Below are 18,345 nucleotides of genomic sequence, written 5' to 3'. Positions count from 1 at the left end.
GAATGTTTACCCGCAGCCGGCCTGAGAATGGCCTTGAGGCCTGTGCTGCTTGAAGCCTGTGCTGCTACAAACAAATCAAGTCCATATTCAGAGTGTCTGGGTTGCTCACAATATGTCCCTGTTGTTCCAGAAATCCCACATTCCTTACTATGCGAACTGATTTTTTTGTGTATTTATTTTTCTGTATATTTCTTTTTTTGTGTATGGGCAACTGATACTGGTACGGGTTGGTTTCCTGGTTTAACCGCAGTGCCTGTCGTTGGGGTCGGAGTAGCTGCAGTGCCTGTCGATCTGTTCTCCCTCTCTTCCTCTTGAGGCTACTGTTGAACAGCGCGGCTTGGTAGGCATGGTCCAGACCCGAGCATGTTGCAGTGATTTGTGTCTGTCTGGAATTTCCAGTGTGGTAGCACACTTCTTCCAAATATTTTACTAGTTTGTCAGGATTCTGCACTTCTTCAGGGGTGAAGCTTCAAAACACTGGGGGTGCCCACTGTCCCAGGCATTTGCCCATGCTATCCCACACACCCTGCCGCTCATAGCTATCGAGCCTTGGGGCAGATTTCTGGGCGATATTTTTGACTAGTTGTTTAACTCTAAACAAGACCTGAAACACATTCAGGAGACATAGCAATAGGAAAATGATGGCTTGAACATCCCAAGTACCTTCAAAATTCTCAAAAGCTGTTGTATCTAGCCTGAAGGAGAATGGGGAAGATGAAAGGGCAGGGGAAAGTATTTCCCCTCTGTCTTCCCCATAGATTGGGTGAGATTGTTAATAAATTCTGAGAGATGGCACCTTAGTTATGGGCAATGCTGCATACAAATGCCAGCTTAACCTCATGACCAGTGATGATGTTATAAGTCAATATTACACAGTACAGCAAAATGGTAATCCTGATTCTTTTCCCAGTGGTCATGAACAGCACCACAGTGAATACATACAGCAAGTAAGGGTTTGCATACCACAACCATGTGACCAAAGACAGCAACATTGTGACCAGTGAGTATTTAACTAATATAATAAATGCATATAACAAATTATGAAAAAAAAATTTTAACACACTCTTGTCAGGTCATTTGTTATCCCAACCCTGAGACCCATGTTAGGCACCAAAAAGGACTGTGGTGGTTTAGTCCCAGCCAACAACAAAGAAACATGCGGTCACTCTCTCACTCCTCCCTCCTAGTGGGATGGGGAGGAGAGCGAGAAGAAAAAGTCAGAAACTCACGGGTTGGGATAAGGGCAGTTTAACAGAACAACAAAGGAAGAAGAAAATAACAACAGTAATACTGGTGAAAAGAATATACAAAGCAAGGAATACGCAGTGCAATTTTCTCACTGCTCAATGTGTAGCTCACTTAAGCAGCAATTCCCCTTCCCTGGCCATCTCCCCCACTTAAGTACTGAGCATGACATCACATGGTATGGAATACCCAGTTTCTTTGGCTAGTTTGGGTCAGCTGTGTTCCCTCCTGGCCTCTGGTGAAAATTAACCCTATCCCAGCTTAACCCAGGACAAAAGCAGTGTGATTGGTAGTGTATGGAACTGGACTTAGTTGGGGGATTACTGTGTATGAACTTTGGATTAGCTTTTTGTAGCTACTCTTCTGAGCTTTGATCTTGCTGACAGACCTGGTTATGATAAAACTGATAGGCTTGATTCTGTGAGGTGCTAGTTAAGTTGAATGGGAAATGATAGCATTTAGTTGGTGAAAGCTTTTATTAAAAAAGCTAAGCTGTAAATCCATGCCCTGGGCAGAAATACCATAGTAGTAAATTTTCTAATACTTGCTAATTGCATGGGGAAATATTGTTTCCAACTGTCTGAGGTTGGAAAGCAGTCTGTTTTAGTATGAAGTGATGAGCTTTTAATTAAATAATAATTTTCTGTGACTTGATAAAGTGATTCCTCAGCCATAATTGCTACTAAAAATACGAGTTGAGTAAATTAAGGCATCGAATACAAGCCCTAACTAGATAGGAGCTTTTTTAGGACACAAGGCAATCAGTACTTTCAGGCTTTTGTGTGTGCCTTAAATAATCAAATAGTTAAATCTGGACTTGTGGTGAATGACTTCACGGACCCCCATCTTGTGCTCGATCAGAATAATTTTATTGCTCAAGTGAATACCTTATATACTAATACAATAGTTACTAGAGCCAATCAGCTTTGGATTCATGGCTTTGCAAATGCCAGTTCACAGTTGCTGTTTTCCAGGATCTTTTGCAGCTGGATGTGTGAAAACAGCTTATCTCCTGAGAACAGAGAAGGGAGGCACAGGATGCGCTGATCCTTCAGGGTCATGAGACAGTGCTGTTCTGTCTCAAGTTATACGGTTTCCCACATTGACTGGTGGAAAATCTTGGCTAAATGGGAGAGAAATCTGAATGCAGATTCTAGACAGTGCATCCAAAAAACCCTGCAGAAGCAAGTGTGGTCAGGAATGCTTACTCATATGTGAAAGGCCTGAGGTGATTGTATTCTGGAGAGAAAAATGCCAAAGAGCAAGAGAAGAGTGAGGGAGAGAAAGAGTTGATGCCTAGGAGGTAATGAGATGGGGCCGGCGTTGGTGAGGCAGGCAGAAGTTGCTTGGAACGTGGGACTCCTGGACAATTATTTTTAGCATTCATATCCTCTGTACACATTTGTATGTGAATCTTACAGTCTTTGAGTTGTCCGAACCAGGCATGGATGGGTTCATGTTCAAAGTGAAAATGTTAGAATGTTGTCCTGTATTTACCAAAGTGCTATAGTACTAATATCCTTAGCAAGCAAAAAGCAATTATTTGGCTGGGTGGAGAAATGGAAGATTGATTTCTTAGTCTGTATTGAGGAAATTAGGTCAGAAGTGGAAAAATACACATTCAGATCAGCTTAAGTGAGATTGTTAATCATTGTGGAATTTTTCGTCATAATATGAACAAGATGATGAAAAAATCAGTAATGTGTATTAACTAAATATTTTAGGATTACTTAATATTGCTGAAGAATTCCATTTTAGTACTTGAATATAATCATATGTTGCCACACACTTGAAATTAGGGCTGTAATCCAATGGTACTTCTGTCAACTTTTTATTATCAATTAGAATATCATTCCCCCACTTGACTTTTTTTTATGAAAAGAATTAAGTTTTAACAGTGTTCATGATTTGACATCTACTTCAGGATCATAATTCCTGCTCATGGGTTATATCTGAACATTTTCATGCTGTGGAACATTTCTCACAGATGCTATACCAAGCCTTAAATAATTCCAGTGTTTGCATTTTGTGTTAAAGCTATGGTTATATACCTTTGGAATTTTTTCTGTGTATATTGCAATTCTTATTCTTACTCAATTTGAATTTCTATGAATCTTCCTAAGATTGATTTATTGTTAGTGGATATGGGTTTTTTTGTTTATATGTCACCCCCCTCCAGGGTTGTAGTGTTGCTCAACAGTCCTGCTAGGCAACCTGCTGTTGATTATCTGACCTGTATTGTGTAATACCAGACCTCACTTTCTGATATGCATTCCTGGAATGGGAAGGGAAAAAGGGTCAGAATGCTATTTTTTTTTTAAACTACTAATATGCAGCTGCACCAGGCCATCTCCTGTTTTGCTGCATTCTAAAGTTGCTAAATCATCAGCCTTTTGTTTCTGTTGGTACACACAGTAGTTCTTCACAGATTACTTCAGTGTTGTTTTTGTTCATCTTTTTGCCTCCTTTAGACATAAACTTCAGTTGCTGCTTTGCCATATTCCTTATGAATTCTAATCAGTGTGGTTCAGATCACATCTTCTGGCAGGCTTCAGCCACTTCTTAGTCTGTTTGACATGTCTTTCTACTCAGTTGAAGTCTACCATTCCCCAGTTAAGAGGACCAGTTGAACAGAATTTGCTACCCCATGTCTCCAGACATTTAAGAACCCAGATTGTATTGTGACCAGTGTCTAATATATTCTTAAAACTTTCAGTTGTAGGAGAAAAGTTGTTTCACAACTAAATATGTGTGCATATATAGATATATATGTACACAAATAGAATTTTATATATATATCAAGGAGTTTGAGATGTGATTAGAGAGTTTAGACTGACATCAAGTCAATTTTAAAATTTAGAATGAAAGCTTTTAGGCTGACATTTGTTAGCAACGTATCTTGTGCTTATAATTAGCTCTTGCATGTTGTTAATTAGTTCTTACACACTAACCATTATCATTACGTATTCAAAGCAGTCAGTCTTTAACACATCCTACATTAGCTGTAAGTATGCAGTACCATGGAGCCAATGCCATATAGCTAGCTTGTTCTTGATGGTCCTAGCTGTTGAGGTCAAGGTGTCCTGACTGGAGAGCTCCTTAATGGGGGGGTGGGGGTGAGATACAGATGACAGGACAGGGACAGAATTTAAGCAGGCATCTTCTGCCAACCCTGCCCCAATTTGGGATCTTTTATAAAATGATTGAGTTTCTAGGTGAATTTTAATCCTTGGCTCCTGCTCCTGGACTCTACATGCTGTGTGATGCGGGGGGGGGGGGGGGGAAGAGACTGCTGCAGCAGGTGCATTGCCCTGTTGCTCACCTGTTTTCGTTTTTGGTTTTGGTTGTTTGCTTTTTTTTTTATGGCCCTTGTGCAGCTGCTGCTGCTTAGAGCAAAAGCAGCCTTCTGGGCTCTGGAGGCTGCACTTTTTCACTGACCAGTGATTGACCATTAATGAGTTGTTTATGGTTCTGGGGTCTCTGATTTTAGCCTGTGTCCATATTTTCAAGGCCTTTGTTATCTCATGCTTAAATTGTATGTCATAACAAGAGACATCTGGTACCAAGCTCTAGTTCACTGAGAGTTTTCATAACAAGTTGATAATGAGCCTTACAGATCAGGACTGGGGCCTTGCATAGTTAGCATAAGGCTTGTGGCATGTTGTTAGTAGTGGTAGTACTGCATTTATAGAAATGCTTATACAGTTGTACTGTATTAAGTTGCTTATGTTTGGATTCAAAGCAAGCTAATCTCCCTAAGTCCGCTTAGTGTGCTGCTTTCATGGGTATGGCAGGCCTCTGCTCTAGCTGCAGCTCCCCTGTTTTCAAAGGATGGGAACTCTCCATTCCTGTCACTGTGAGTCTGAGTCCAGGGTGCTGTACTCTCAACAGTACTGCTGCAAAGCATGGCTTTGCTCTTAGGGTAGAGTATCGTGTCTGGGTGTTGCCTCATGGTTTTCTTGTGAAATCCATATTGGACTGTTGGTGTATGTAGAGTTTTTGGGTCTTCCATGGCATACTGCAGTACATAGTATGAGATATAACAAAAAAATAGTAAATCAATACACAAATAGTGTTTTTAGGGGTGCAGCAGTGTATGTGATTCCTGTTCCTGTATTTGACTGTCCTCTTAAAACTGAAAAAAGTGATACATTAGTTTTCTGCGTTCTCCATAGTTGATATGAAGTTGCCTTGTTTCCTGCCTGATTAATAACTCTAACTTCTTCCTGTATATAATGGGATTTCTAATGAGTTTTAACTCAGTGTTTTCATATCAATTCTGAGCTGATGTTTTTCCAGGTGGTATAATTCTGATTTTTTTCCATGGCTAATGTATGATGTCAGTGGATATTGCAAATATTTTGCTCCTAATGGATACCTGAGAAGCATCATTTACATTTTTCTGCAGGGGACTTGGTTCACTGGTTTAATTCCCATCAAGGTGACAACATGCACGCTTCCATTTCCAGTATCTTGTATCCTGGAGTCATTAACTGATAGTTAACACTAAACAGAAGTTATCAATTTAATAAAGCTTAGGGTTCTTCAGACTGTGTTTAAAACAGGACAGGCCCATTGGTTATATCCTCATTTCTCACAGTGTGCATCTAAATCAGTTTCACTAATCCATTGGAGCTTTTACATAGGGTATCCACAGTCAATGGTAGATCACTTCAGGCAGTGGCTGTGTGCACATGCTGTTTTACAGCTATTTCAGTCTTGTCCTCATTTCTTCTAATAACAGAGTGCCATTCCATGTCTCTGATCAAATTTTAGCTGATATTTCAAGTGCACATTTGTTATATTCTAGATTTTGCTATTGCAAGTCATTGGTTTTTCAGTGGGCAGTTGGGAATAACATGCGTCAGAGATGTGTTTGCATATAAACCAATATAGCGTGACTTAATACTACATAGTAATTCCACATTATTAATAGGAAAATAACTGGAAAAAATATTCATTAATAAATTGGGTACTGTAAGACTTCAGGATAGTTGATTCCACACAAAAATTACTAAAAATTATTTTTTACATAATCACTCCTGCATCTGAACATCTGTGCCGGGTGTGCAGATTCACCAGGTTCGTTCTTGAGAACCGTGGGTTTCAAGTTTAAAATGTGGTTTAACTGCAAAAGTAACATACAATATATGCTTGTTCCAGACTTAAAAAGGTGATTCTCATCTGAGAGGGCTTCTTTGCAGTGGATTAAACCAAGCTAATTTTAAAGTTTGCGTAGCATGCTAGCAAGCTAATGTTAAATTCTGCTTAGCATGCTTCTGCTTTCATGGGTGCAGTGGGCCTCTACTTCAGCCAAGATTTGAAAAGACAAGATAACAATTATTTTTAAAAGAAAAAGCAGTATTCATTACATTTTGAAAGGCAAATATCCTAACATAAGATCTGAAGTGAAATATTTAGGAAGTAGCAAAGAATGTAAAACTAGACTTTTATATTTTTAAGCCTGTTTTCTTGATAAGATTTTTCTATACGTATAGATGTGCCCTTATAAGAAAGTTTTTCTTTTTAATGGAGTAATGAACAAATCATAGCATGATTAGATGTCCCATGTTTTGCCACCTAAAAGGATCGTCACTGTTTTGGTAGACATAAAGTGGTCTCATTTACTTGTTTGCAATAATGTTTTCCTATATCCTGTAAAAAAATACAGCCAGCTGATGTAACTAAGAAGTGGATTCTTATTGCTTAAGAATAACAGCAAGGAGAGACAAGACACCCTAGTCTAATGTTTCTACTAGGTTTTGCCTGAATTTTGGAATTCAGAAAGGGAAACCAGAATTTTGTATTGTGAATTTTGGCTGACCCTAATTCCCCAGGTTTGTAGATCTACTTGGATTTTGTTTCGGGGGGAAAAAAAAAAAGAGTATTGCAAATAAAGTGCATTACAACTTGCTACATCTCTTGGGTTTTCAGTACATTTTGAATAAAATGTATGATGAATAGTGAAGTATAATGCTTTCTTTAAGTTTTTCCACCCTGACAGTTAGATCTAGGACAGTTAATGATATTAAAAAAACCAAGCAAAACCCACCTTGGAAAATTAAAGTAATGACTTTATTTAGTAACTTCAATGTTTATACTTCCAAAGCCAAGTGTCTTCCAAAAATAGCTCATAGAGAAAAAAGGATCTCTGCACTTTATTAATTGCACTTATGCACTTTTATAAATGTGGCAAGGGTAGGGGCTGTAGGGCAGCCTCTGTGAGGAGAGGCTTGGGGCTGCCCTGTGCTGGACACAGCCAGTTCCAGCTGGCTCCAGTGGAGGCACTGCAGGGCACAGCTGAGCCCCTCAGCCACTGTGGTGGTGCCTCGGGGTAAACAGTTAAGAAAGGGCAAAAACGCTGTGTAGCAGTGAGAGAAAGAAGAGTGAGGGGAAAAAAAGTGTGAGAGAAAGCCCCGCGGTGAGAGCAGGAGGAGGTGCTGCATGCGCCGAGCAGAGAATCCCCTGCAGCACCTGGAGGAGACCACTGCACAGCAGGCGTTTCCCTGCATCCTTCGCAGAGGACCACGCTGGAGCGGATATCCACACTGCGGTCTGTGGAGGACCCTACACTGCAGCAGTTGGATATGCACTGAAGGAGGCTGCAGCCTGTGGAGAGTCAATGCTGGAGCAGGTTTATTCTGAAGGACTGCAGCCATGGAGAGGAACCGTGCTGGAGCAGGGGAAAAATGTGAGGAAGCGACGTGCGGAAAACAGACTCCACAATCTGTAACATTGTAAAGTAGGTATGTTTATTCGGCGTATTCGGCGCCGGGCGGCACAGGCTGGGGGGGGGGGGGGGGGGGGGGGGGGGGTAGCCCCACCAAAGTCGTGCACGTGCTGGACAGTAACTTGCCTCTTCGCTTTATACAGTCAAGTATTACATATTCATCAGATTTCCCAATCCGCCTATACATATGCATGACCTATCCCCACTTCGTATTAAAATCAGTTCCAAAAAGTAATTTCCATAGACTCCTCCCAGCCGCGCTTGCGCAGTGCCTCCTGGTGGTGGTCGTCGGGGGTCCCAAGATGAAGGCTCATCCTCTTCACCACGGTGTTCGCTGATTGACCTTTGTTTCTGCGCAAACTCGGTTCTCTTCTGGCTCCCATCCAAACTGCAAGGTCAGTCTTAGCGGGTCCTAGGCAACTCCCCAGCCCTTATCAGGAACTACCCTCTTTATAAGGAAATGCAAGACTCTGCCTCAGTTAATTTAAGCATTATCAGTTCTCTGCACAGCAACTATTAGGCAGTGCTGCTTCTACTAAATTCCTTAACTATTAGGCAAGACTGCTTCTACTAAAATCCCTTTAACCCCTTCCTTCAGAAGGAGTGGCAGAATTGAAGTGTTATGAACTGACTGCCCATCCCCCTGCACCTGTGTTTTTAGTTTTGTCTTTGTTTCTCACCATCCAACTCTTTTTTTTTAATTGGCAATAAATTAAATGAATTTTCACCAAGTTGAGTCTGGTTTGCCCATGATGGCAACTGGTAAGTGATCTCCCTGTCTTTATCTTGGCCCACAGCTTATCATCTTATTTTCTCCCCTTATACAGTTGAGGAGGGGAAGTGAGAGAGCGGCTGGGTGGGGGTCTGGCAGCCAGCTAGGGTATACCCACCGCAATAATCTAGAGAGTCATCACAGATATAGCTTGTGATTAATGTACTTGTTTGAAAGAATAAGAAGGAACAAGAATTGTTCCTAAGCAGAGGCAGGATTTTGCTGCATGTACTCCAACTTCGGGGAAGGAAGAGATCTCTAAAGGAAAATACAGTGATGATGCTCGTTCAAAGGAACTAATGTTAAGGGAGGATACAACAAGGAGTAGACTATTTCGATGAGCAGTGTTCAGGCTGTATTCTGAAAATGAACTGTGACTCCAGAAAGAAATACACTAACTTGACTAAATACTTCTCCTTAGTATTTAATAGGGCATGAGAGACCATGTTTTTAGACCTATGTTGTCTGGTAAAATTCTTACCAAGCATAGTATTAATTGGTAAAACACATATAGCTTTTTTCCCTTAAGAGAATTTTGTAAAACCTAAGTAAACCAAAATGCATTGCTTTACAAAATGCCTTTTCTGAAGCAGTGATTTCTCACAATTTTGCAATAGTTCTATTAGAGGAAATAAAACAGGTAATACTTAATATTTGCTTTCATTGTAAAATTACTCTTTTATGAATATAGTTCTCTTATGAGATCTTATGGCTGTGATAATTCAGTCCACAAAAAAGTAAATAATCTGGTGTTCTAGGAGGATGAATGTGAAAACTAGCATTAGAAGTTTCATGGAATATGGCTTAAATATGACTGGAATTTACAAATCCAAGAATATAGTGAAATATCAAGAGTTATATTCAGCAGCTGAACAGGTTTGCACATTTAGCTGTGGGCAAAATCAATGTGAAGCTATACTAAATTTTTCTTAATCTTGTATTAAAAAAAATAACTTCTTGGCATCACAAAAAATAATCCCCAATAAAAACTGGTATGTCAAAGCTTCAGGGATAAATAGTTTTAGACTGCTGAATTATGTGAGCACAATGTTTGTCTTCACTTGGTTTGCATATGTTATTACAGTGTATAACTGTTTTGGTTTGGCCTGGATAAATGCCAGGTGCCCACCAAAACCACTCCATCACTCCCCCTCCTCAGCTGGACAGGGGAGAGCAAATATGATGAAAGGCTCGAGGGTCGAGACAAGGATAGGGAGAGATCACTCACCAATTACCATCAAGAACAAAAGAGTTTGAACTTGGGGAGAAAAGGGAGTTTAATTCATCACCAATCAAATCAGAGTAGGATAGTGAGAAATAAATCCAGATCTTAAAACACCTTCCCCTCACCCCTCCCTTCTTCCTGGGCTCAACTTCACTCCCGTTTCTCTCCCTCCCCCTAAGTGGCGTAGGGAGATGGGGAATGGGGGTTGTGGTCAGTTCATCACACATTGTCTCTGCTGCTCCTTCCTCCTCAGGGGGAAGACTCCTCACACTCTTCCCCTGCTCCAGCATGAAGGTCCCTCTCATGGGAGACAGTTCTCCACAAACTTCTCCAATGTGAGTCCATCCCAAGGGCTGCAGCTCTTCACAAACTGCCTAGCGTGGGTCCCTTCCACGGGGTGCAGTCCTTCAGGAACAGGCTGCTCCAGTGTGGGTCCCCCACGGGGTCACAAGCCCTGCCAGCAAACCCGCTCCGGCGTGGGCCCCTCTCTCCATGGGTCCGCAGGTCCTGGCAGGAGCCTGCTCCAGTGCGGGGCTCCCCACGGGGTCACAGCCTCCTTCAGGCATCCACCTGCTCTGACATGGGGTCCCTTCTATGGGCTGCAGGTGGAGATCTGCTCCACCATGGACCTCCATGGGCTGCAGGGGGACAGCCTGCCTCACCATGGTCTTCATCACGAGTTGCAAAGGAAGACTCTCTGCTCTGACATTTCAAGCACCTCCTCCCCCCTCCTTCTTCACTGACCTTGGTGTCTGTAGAGTTGTTTCTCTCACATAGTCTCACTCCTCTCTCTTCACTGCCATTTCACCGCAGAGTTTTTTTTCTTCCCTTTTTTAAATATGTTATCACAGAGGCACTGCCACCATTGCCGATTGGCTTGGCCTTGGGCAGCGGCAGGTCCGTCTTAGAGCCGGCTGGCACTGGCTTTATCAGACACGGGGGAAGCTTTTCACAGCTTCTCACAGAAGCCACCCCTATAGCCCTCCTGCTACCAAAACCTTGCCACGCAAACTCATAACAATAACACTGTTGTATTGTAAGCTGCAGTTATCTTCATAGCAGTATATGGTATTTTTTTGTTAGTAGCTGTGAACCGATGGAGCTAGGATAGATAACAGCCTGTGTCACATTTATGCTAGTGCTGTTCCTGCCTCAGGGAGAACTAAAGAATGGTGATTCTTGTTTTTTGTAGGCCTATATTGTTTGTCTTGTGTCCTAATGCCCTGCTCGGTATTTTCTTAATACAAAAAAACCCCTTCAGAATTTTAAAATAACTTCACTGTAGATAAGTTTTAGTTCTGCAATGGGAATAGCAGTACAAGCACACTTAATAGTTGCAATGTACAGACTTGAGTTGGATCTGCTATGAAATACCCTGGCTTTCCTCTGTAGAGAAAAGAAGAAATACCATTTAGAGTAGTGAGAGACTGGTTTAGCAAGCAAAAGTTCCTTCAAGTATTTTTTTTTTCCCCCATGGAGTACTCTTGAAGGTTATGAAGCATATAAAACCACTTAAACATCCCTGTGTGATTTACCTTAAGCACTCGAACCAGTATTTTTCAAGCAGATATTGCTCTGAAGCTTGTTTCATGAATACTTCAGGCTTGAGAGCTGTATAGCACAAAGGGATTTGTGGCAATGCAGTCAGCTGTGACTCATGAGACCTGAGCTGGCTACGGACTTCCTCAGTAACTGTAGCCAAGTAAATGTTTCTTCATGTAAACTGTTTAGAATTTAAGAGCTAGTATCACTTGGTTTTATACAGAAAAGTCTGTGACACTTGAATACTTGCAATTGCTTTTATTTTAGCAGTGTTCTCTGCAGGTGCCTTGGAAGAAAGCTTTGGGAGGCATACAGAAAGGATGTTTAGTGATGCCAGGGTCTATTTCTTGCAATGTATTCTTTCATGGAGTTATGATTTAGCTGTTTTTCTTTGAAATGATGGCTCTAGAAGACGCCCTTGGTGCATGCATAGGCTGCCTCTGCCATAGACTTATCACCTTTGAAAACTATAAAGGTTTTCAGGCGCTCCCATTCACAGTGTCATGTCAGTCTGAGTTTGGTTCCTTGGTGCCCTCTCAATTTGTGTATGCTACTTGAGGCTGCTGATGAGTGGGGGTGTTAGGAAAAAGCAGCTGAAGTTCTCCAACCTGCTTTAGGTCCTGAGGGTAGATAGTGACTCCTGCTTGCTTTCCGCTTCCCTGTGCGACTAAAACATTCCTCTGTTTCTTGCCTTGTCTTGCTTGTGAAAGGGCGGTAGGACCTTGTTGGCGTGGGTTACGGATCCGTTGTAACGATGTGACCCCAATATGAGTATGATCGTTCACCTTTATTAGTCAGCAAAAACAAGGTTTATATAGCAAAACTGTTACAGCATCTGAATGGTTAAACCCCCAACCCATATATAGGCAAAACTACTGCAACTCGTTGTGATTGGGGGAGAGCTGCATCTCGAAGTGAAAACAGTACTGTGGCAGGAAACAGCAACGTGGCAGGAAGGAAGTGACAGTGTGGCAGGAAACGGTGATGTTCCCCCTGCTCCAGTGTCCCGAGCTCGTCGCTCTGCCTTCCCAGCAGGGTTCCGTGTCAGCCGCTCCCAAGGCTCACTTCCGGATCGGAACCTGGGTTGCTCAACGCACCAAGCTATGTCCCCTCTCGTCCAGCCAGGACTCCACAATTCCCCCTTCTTGTTTTTGAGCAAGCCAGGTTTGCTTCGTCATCTTGGAGAGAGCCCTTTTAAGACAGCTAAAGCAAATACATATTATAATTCCAACAGCAAGTAACACGATACATATGCGCAAGATTTCTATAATTAAACTGTTAAACCAAGCAGGCAGATTACCAAAGAGCGAGGTGAGCAATCCATCAAAAAATCCCTGGTTTTGTTGTATTTGATTGGCGTGCTGTTCGAGCCATTGTAATTGCTTGTGGATGGACTTACTATGATCGGACAAGTTCATACAGCACATGCCTTCAAAATCCTCACAGCCATGTCCCTGGGCCAGCAGTAAAAAATCAATTGCGGCTCTATTTTGCAATACCGCATGTTGTAGACTACTCTGATCTTCTAGCAGGTATTCCAAGACTTTTGTGGTAACACTGGCTTGCTTCTCTGCCCAGCATGTCAATTTCCCTAGCTGATTTAACGCTGCGCTGGCGGCGGCACCGGGCACCAATAATGCCAGAAATACTCGCTCGGTGGTACTTGGGAGAGTGATTCGATCATCGCAGTTAGGAGGAAGTCCCGTGACACCTCGCTTGGGATGAGTTGTTACCTTCTTCCACCACTGTCAATCTGGAGCTAGCAATGTCAGCTGACCTAAGTAACACGGGCCGCCATAGATGTTACGAGGAATTCCTTGCCATGCCCTGTCGCCACAGATTAAAAACACGTCAGGAGGCAAGGCTTTAGGTGTAGCATTATTCCACAAGGGAGAACCAGCTTCCATCCCGTAGGCGCCCAGACTTTGGGGGCTTCTTTTGTTCGTATCATTGGTGCCACAGAAGGTGACAGCTCTAGAGTGGCCCTGATAGTCATAATAAGAAGCAATTGGAGTGACACTGGCCTACCCTGACTGGTTGAAGAAATGGCGATGGTTAGGCCTAGCAATAGCAGGCCCTGCAAATACAAAACAAGTTTGAGTCCAGTTTTTGGTCGTGTTACCAATCCTCATCGATCCTAGCAAGTTCAGCTCTTGAGGATCCCAGGGCAATGTGCGATTCAGACCTTGTATGAGTTTGGCACTGCAACTACTCACTTGAATCTCCTTTGTACATCTGCCTGCACTATAATTAGCAAAATGAGTAACACTGTAACTAGGTACTCCTATTAGACAGGTGCGAAAAGGTTCTGTTGCGGAAGCAAGAGACAAACAAAATGCTGATTGGCCCGTTTTGTTCGCCCAGGTAACCCATAGATTTTGTCGGGGCTCAGTGCGGTAAAGGTTTTCTTCGCCTACTATAATCTGACAACATGTAAAGAGTGCGGCTAACAGGGTAACCACTCGTTTTCCTGCCATTCCCTTCAAAACTGATGTAAGCATCGCACTCTCGTCTTTCCCCCTCCGCTTTGGGGACGGTCCAAACAGCAGGCACTAACTTACTTTGGCTATATTAAAAGAACTACTTACCCATATGGTTTTAACTCTCTGGTTTGCTAACCTTACTTACTTCAAGCGGCTACAGAGATAAGCATCGCTTCCTTTTGTCTTGAGCTTTGTAACAATTAAAGCGTGAGCTACGCTGCGCCCTATTAAAGGCACTGATTACACCGATGCTTCGCAAACGATATTCGCCGCCGCCGCTATGGTTAGCAAGTGTAACAATTACATAAAACCCGAGGCTTACAGATCTTACAAAACATCACAGTTGGTATCGGTGGCAAGTACCTCCTGGTAACCACTCATATACTCTTCCCTCTATTCAGGTTACTTCTACTTGATTGCTCTGCTCGTGAGAGTCTGCTTGTTGCTCCTCGGCTAACTTGTCTTGCTGATTCAAAGCAGGCTTCACGGCTCGGCTAGGCACCCAGACTGGACCGCGATCTGTGGAAACACACGTATAACCTCGACCGTTAAATATCACTGGTACGGGTCCAGCCCACTCTCCAGTAGTCGGGTCTCTATAGATCACTTTAAACCGCGGTAAATTCGTTGCACTATTGAATTTTAAGTTCTGGTGATGCACCACAACAGGCGGTGCCTCCTGATCACCCATAAGGCACAAATAGTTTAAAGTAAAGAGAACTCGATGCAACCTCGATTGCGCTTCTGTTTCAACTCCTCGCTGTTTATCTAAGTAGTCTTTCAGCACGCGATGAGTGCGCTCTATGAGGCCTTGCCCTGTCGGAGAATGTGCAATTCCCATGGTGTGCTTAATTCCCCACGTCAACAAGAATGATCTCAGCTTTTGACTGACAAAGGCAGGTCCGTTATCGGTCTTAATTTCTTCAGGGACCCCCAGTACTGCAAAACATGAAAGCAGATGTTTACAAACATGTTGCGCTTTCTCCCCAGGTAAAGCAGTGGCCCATATCATTTTTGAAAAGGTGTCTATTGTGACATGCACGTACTTCAACCGCCCGAATTCGGAGAAGTGCGTGACGTCCATCTGCCACAGCGCAAGTGCCTGCAGCCCTTTTGGATTGACCCCTTGGCCTATACCTGGTCCTTGGTTTCCACACTTAGGACAGGCCTGTACAATATAACGAGCCTCATTCTCTGTCAGTCCAAATTGCCTTCGCAGACCTCTTGCATTTTGGTGAAAATTCTCATGACTCTGTCTGGCCTGCTGAAACTTGTCTACTGGATGCATAGGGCATGCGGGACTAAGTAAGTTGTCAGCAATCTGATTGCCGTGCCCTAGTCCCAGATCCCATTGCTGACTACGTACATGAATGACACAACAAGGTACGGCCCGTTGAGAGTACGGTCCGCAACTGGATAAACAGCTTGCCTAATCTAGGATTGACTGCCTCCCTAAGCAAGGCATCCGGTATTCGAGGCACTATCCCGGCTACATAAAGGGAGTCAGTTACAACATTTAAAGGCTCATTTAACCAATTAGTTAAAGCCCAGACCACGGCAGTCAGCTCTAAAATTTGTAGCGAATCTCCATCCTGTCCTTGTATCATATGACGACACCACTGGCCCCCTTCTTGCCAAACACAAACTGCCTTACGCAGCCTCCTGCTTGCATCTGTATACACTGTGATTCCTTCGGCCAGTGGCTTCTCTTGAACTCTGGACTTCTCAAGCCATAGATTACGCTTCAAGAACTACCACAATCTCCCTTTCGGCTGTCGGGAATGTATCCTCCCACCATAGCCTAACAGAGCTTCCTGTATGGGTAGAGCATGCCTCAACCACCATTCCTAATCTGCTGCTTTGACCGGTATACTGATGTCCTGCGGCTCTTCCCCTGATATTTCCACTATCCTCGTCCTACCTTTTCTGATTAGCTCTCCCACAGCTTCTGATCGTGTCTGTGTACTAGTCTTTGGCTGCACACTTAAAAACAGCCATTCTAGTATGTAAAATGGATCATCGCCCCTAATAGGCTTGTCAGTGGCAAAATCAGGACTATTCAACAATGCTGTACAGGAATGAGTCTCCCCCTTCTTGTTTTGCCACTGACAAACAAGGGCATATGGTGACTCTACAGGGTTACAAATAAGCAAGGAAACAGGTAGGGTTAGCAATCGCCTAGTAGTCCAAGCTGTTTGAAGCTTCTGTACAATGTGTGGCAAAGCTGTTTGCTGCGTCTGTGATAGGGTGACTGCTGTGCTGGGATGTGAGCCACGTAGTAGTAATGTCAATGGTGCAATGTCAGCATTGGAAATACCAGCACAGTTGCGCACCCACTGGATATCCCCAAGCAAAGTCTGTACATCAGTCAATGTGCGCAAATTTGTCGCTAACTCCACCTTTTGTGGTTGGATCGTAGCGTCAGAGATGCGCCACCCCAAATACTTCCATGGTGCGGATCGCTGAACCTTTTCCGGGGCAATAACAAGGCCCTTGCTGGGTAAAACAGTACTCAGCTGTGCCAAGGAATCATCATTGAACGCTTCCTGTTGACAGCAGAGGATGTCATCCATCTAATGATAAATGATGGTATTCAGCCACTGTTTCCTGAGTGGAGCTAAGGCCCAAGCCACATAAAGTTGACACAGCGTGGGTGAGTTTCTCATGCCTTGTGGCAAGACAACCCACTCATATCGCTCTGAAGGTGCTGCTTTGTTGGTTACCGGTATCGAAAAGGCAAACCGTTGAGTGTCTCGCGGATGTAAAGGTATAGTGAAAAAGCAGTCTTTTAGGTCAACAATGATCACGTGCCAACCCGACGGAAGCATAGCAGGTGATGGCATTCCAGGTTGTATGGCTCCCATGGGTTGCATTTGCTCATTAATCTTACGTAGGTCGTGTAAGAGGCGCCATTTGCCGCTCTTTTTCGGAATGATGAAAATGGTGGTATTCCATGGGCTGACTGAAGGCTTGATGTGGCCTGCAGCGAGTTGTTCTGCTACCAATTGCCTTGTTATTTGCAGTCGCTCTTCTGTCATGGGCCACTGGTCAACCCACACAGGTTCGTTGGAAAGCCAGGTTAGCGGTGGTTTGGGCAACTGCTCGCCAGTGCCCATAACTAAAAAGGGGTAGTGGTTAGTACAACTCCAATTTGACTCAAAACGTCGCGCCCAATTAGGGCTGAAAGAGTTTCGGGCAGCTGCATGACATAGACCTTTAAACTGACCTCCTGCCCTTCAGGAAAGGTTATTTGCACAGGGTATTGGCTCATCATGGGAGCGGAGTGTCCCCCCACACCTGCGATAGCCGTTGTGGGAACACTTAGCGGCCACTCCTCCGGCCAAACACCCGTACTTACGATTGTGATGTCAGCCCCGGTGTCTAGCATTGTGTAGATTTGTACTGATGCATTTTTCTGACTCAACACAACGCGCATATTAGGCCGATGGTCCTACTTCGTAGTAAAACAAACTGCAGGGTCTGTGGAATCAAGACTTCAGTTTTCACGGGCAGTCTTTGCTAAAGAATGGTCGATTGAGCTGCCTATCACTAGAACCTGTGCTATCTTACTGCCTTTTGGAACAAACAAAGGAGGACAAAGAGTATGGACCATAATATGAATCTGGTCCGCATAGTTTGCATCAATAACCCTAGGAACAATTAGTAGTCCCTTAACGCTGGCAGAAGAACGTCCCACTAAAAGTCCTTTCATTCTGCCGTTTGAATTAATCCTTGGCCCGACCGCATTGCTAGGGATCTCATGTACGGTCGTGTCGTTAAGGACAACGTCTATTGTGGTTTCCAAGTCAATTCCCAAGCTGCCTCTGGTTGCGGCTTGAGGCTGTTGTGAAAAACTCTTGCTTTGCTCGGAGGATTCATTTGTTTCCACACACGGCCTCTGTCCGCGCTCCTCCTCTCGTTTCCCGAACATACTTTTGTGACATGGGTATCCTTTTGACATTTCTCACACCAGACGGCGCCACGGCAGCAACGTCTGACGTGCCCCTTTTCCCCACACCGATAGCAAATACGACGGTCTGAGGATTGCACCTGCAGAGTACTGTTTTGTTGCACTGCAGCTGCAAGTGGTTGGACAACTTCTCTGACCGCGCCTTGCACGGCAGCAGCGACCGTCGCCTGTTGCTTGTGTTCTCCAGCCCTCTCGACCCTGGACAGCATGTCTTCAACTCCCGCCCCTCTCGGCAGACCTGCCAGAAGCTGTTTTGTAGTCTTATTGGCGTTGTCAAAGGCTAGCACACGAAACATTTGCTGCTTGCTTTCCTCATTTAAATCTGGATGATTCATTAACGCATCATACAGCCGGTCGATGAAGTTGCTGTAAGTTTCA

The 18,345-nt window shown here is 43.7% G+C and overlaps 1 protein-coding gene across 9 annotated transcripts in view; it reads left to right on the top strand.

The window, feature by feature from the left end:
• Positions 1-18,345, top strand: part of LOC142365635 (ceramide transfer protein-like) — a 135,949-nt gene that overhangs the window by 20,609 nt on the left and 96,995 nt on the right. The window contains exons 1-2 of one of the 9 annotated variants that reach the window (XM_075446631.1): positions 7,837-7,991; positions 8,220-8,370. The exons of 7 other annotated variants lie outside the window; for them this stretch is intronic. The gene's annotated coding sequence lies outside the window, so the exon portion shown is untranslated. Of the gene's footprint in view, positions 1-7,836; positions 7,992-8,123; positions 8,371-18,345 lie in introns of those variants that run through there. One more of the 9 variants, XM_075446630.1, reaches the window with a different exon arrangement.

Source organism: Opisthocomus hoazin, chromosome W (assembly GCF_030867145.1).
Source record: "Opisthocomus hoazin isolate bOpiHoa1 chromosome W, bOpiHoa1.hap1, whole genome shotgun sequence".
NCBI classification, from domain to species: domain Eukaryota; kingdom Metazoa; phylum Chordata; class Aves; order Opisthocomiformes; family Opisthocomidae; genus Opisthocomus; species Opisthocomus hoazin.
This window is presented reverse-complemented; position numbering and strand designations above follow the sequence as displayed.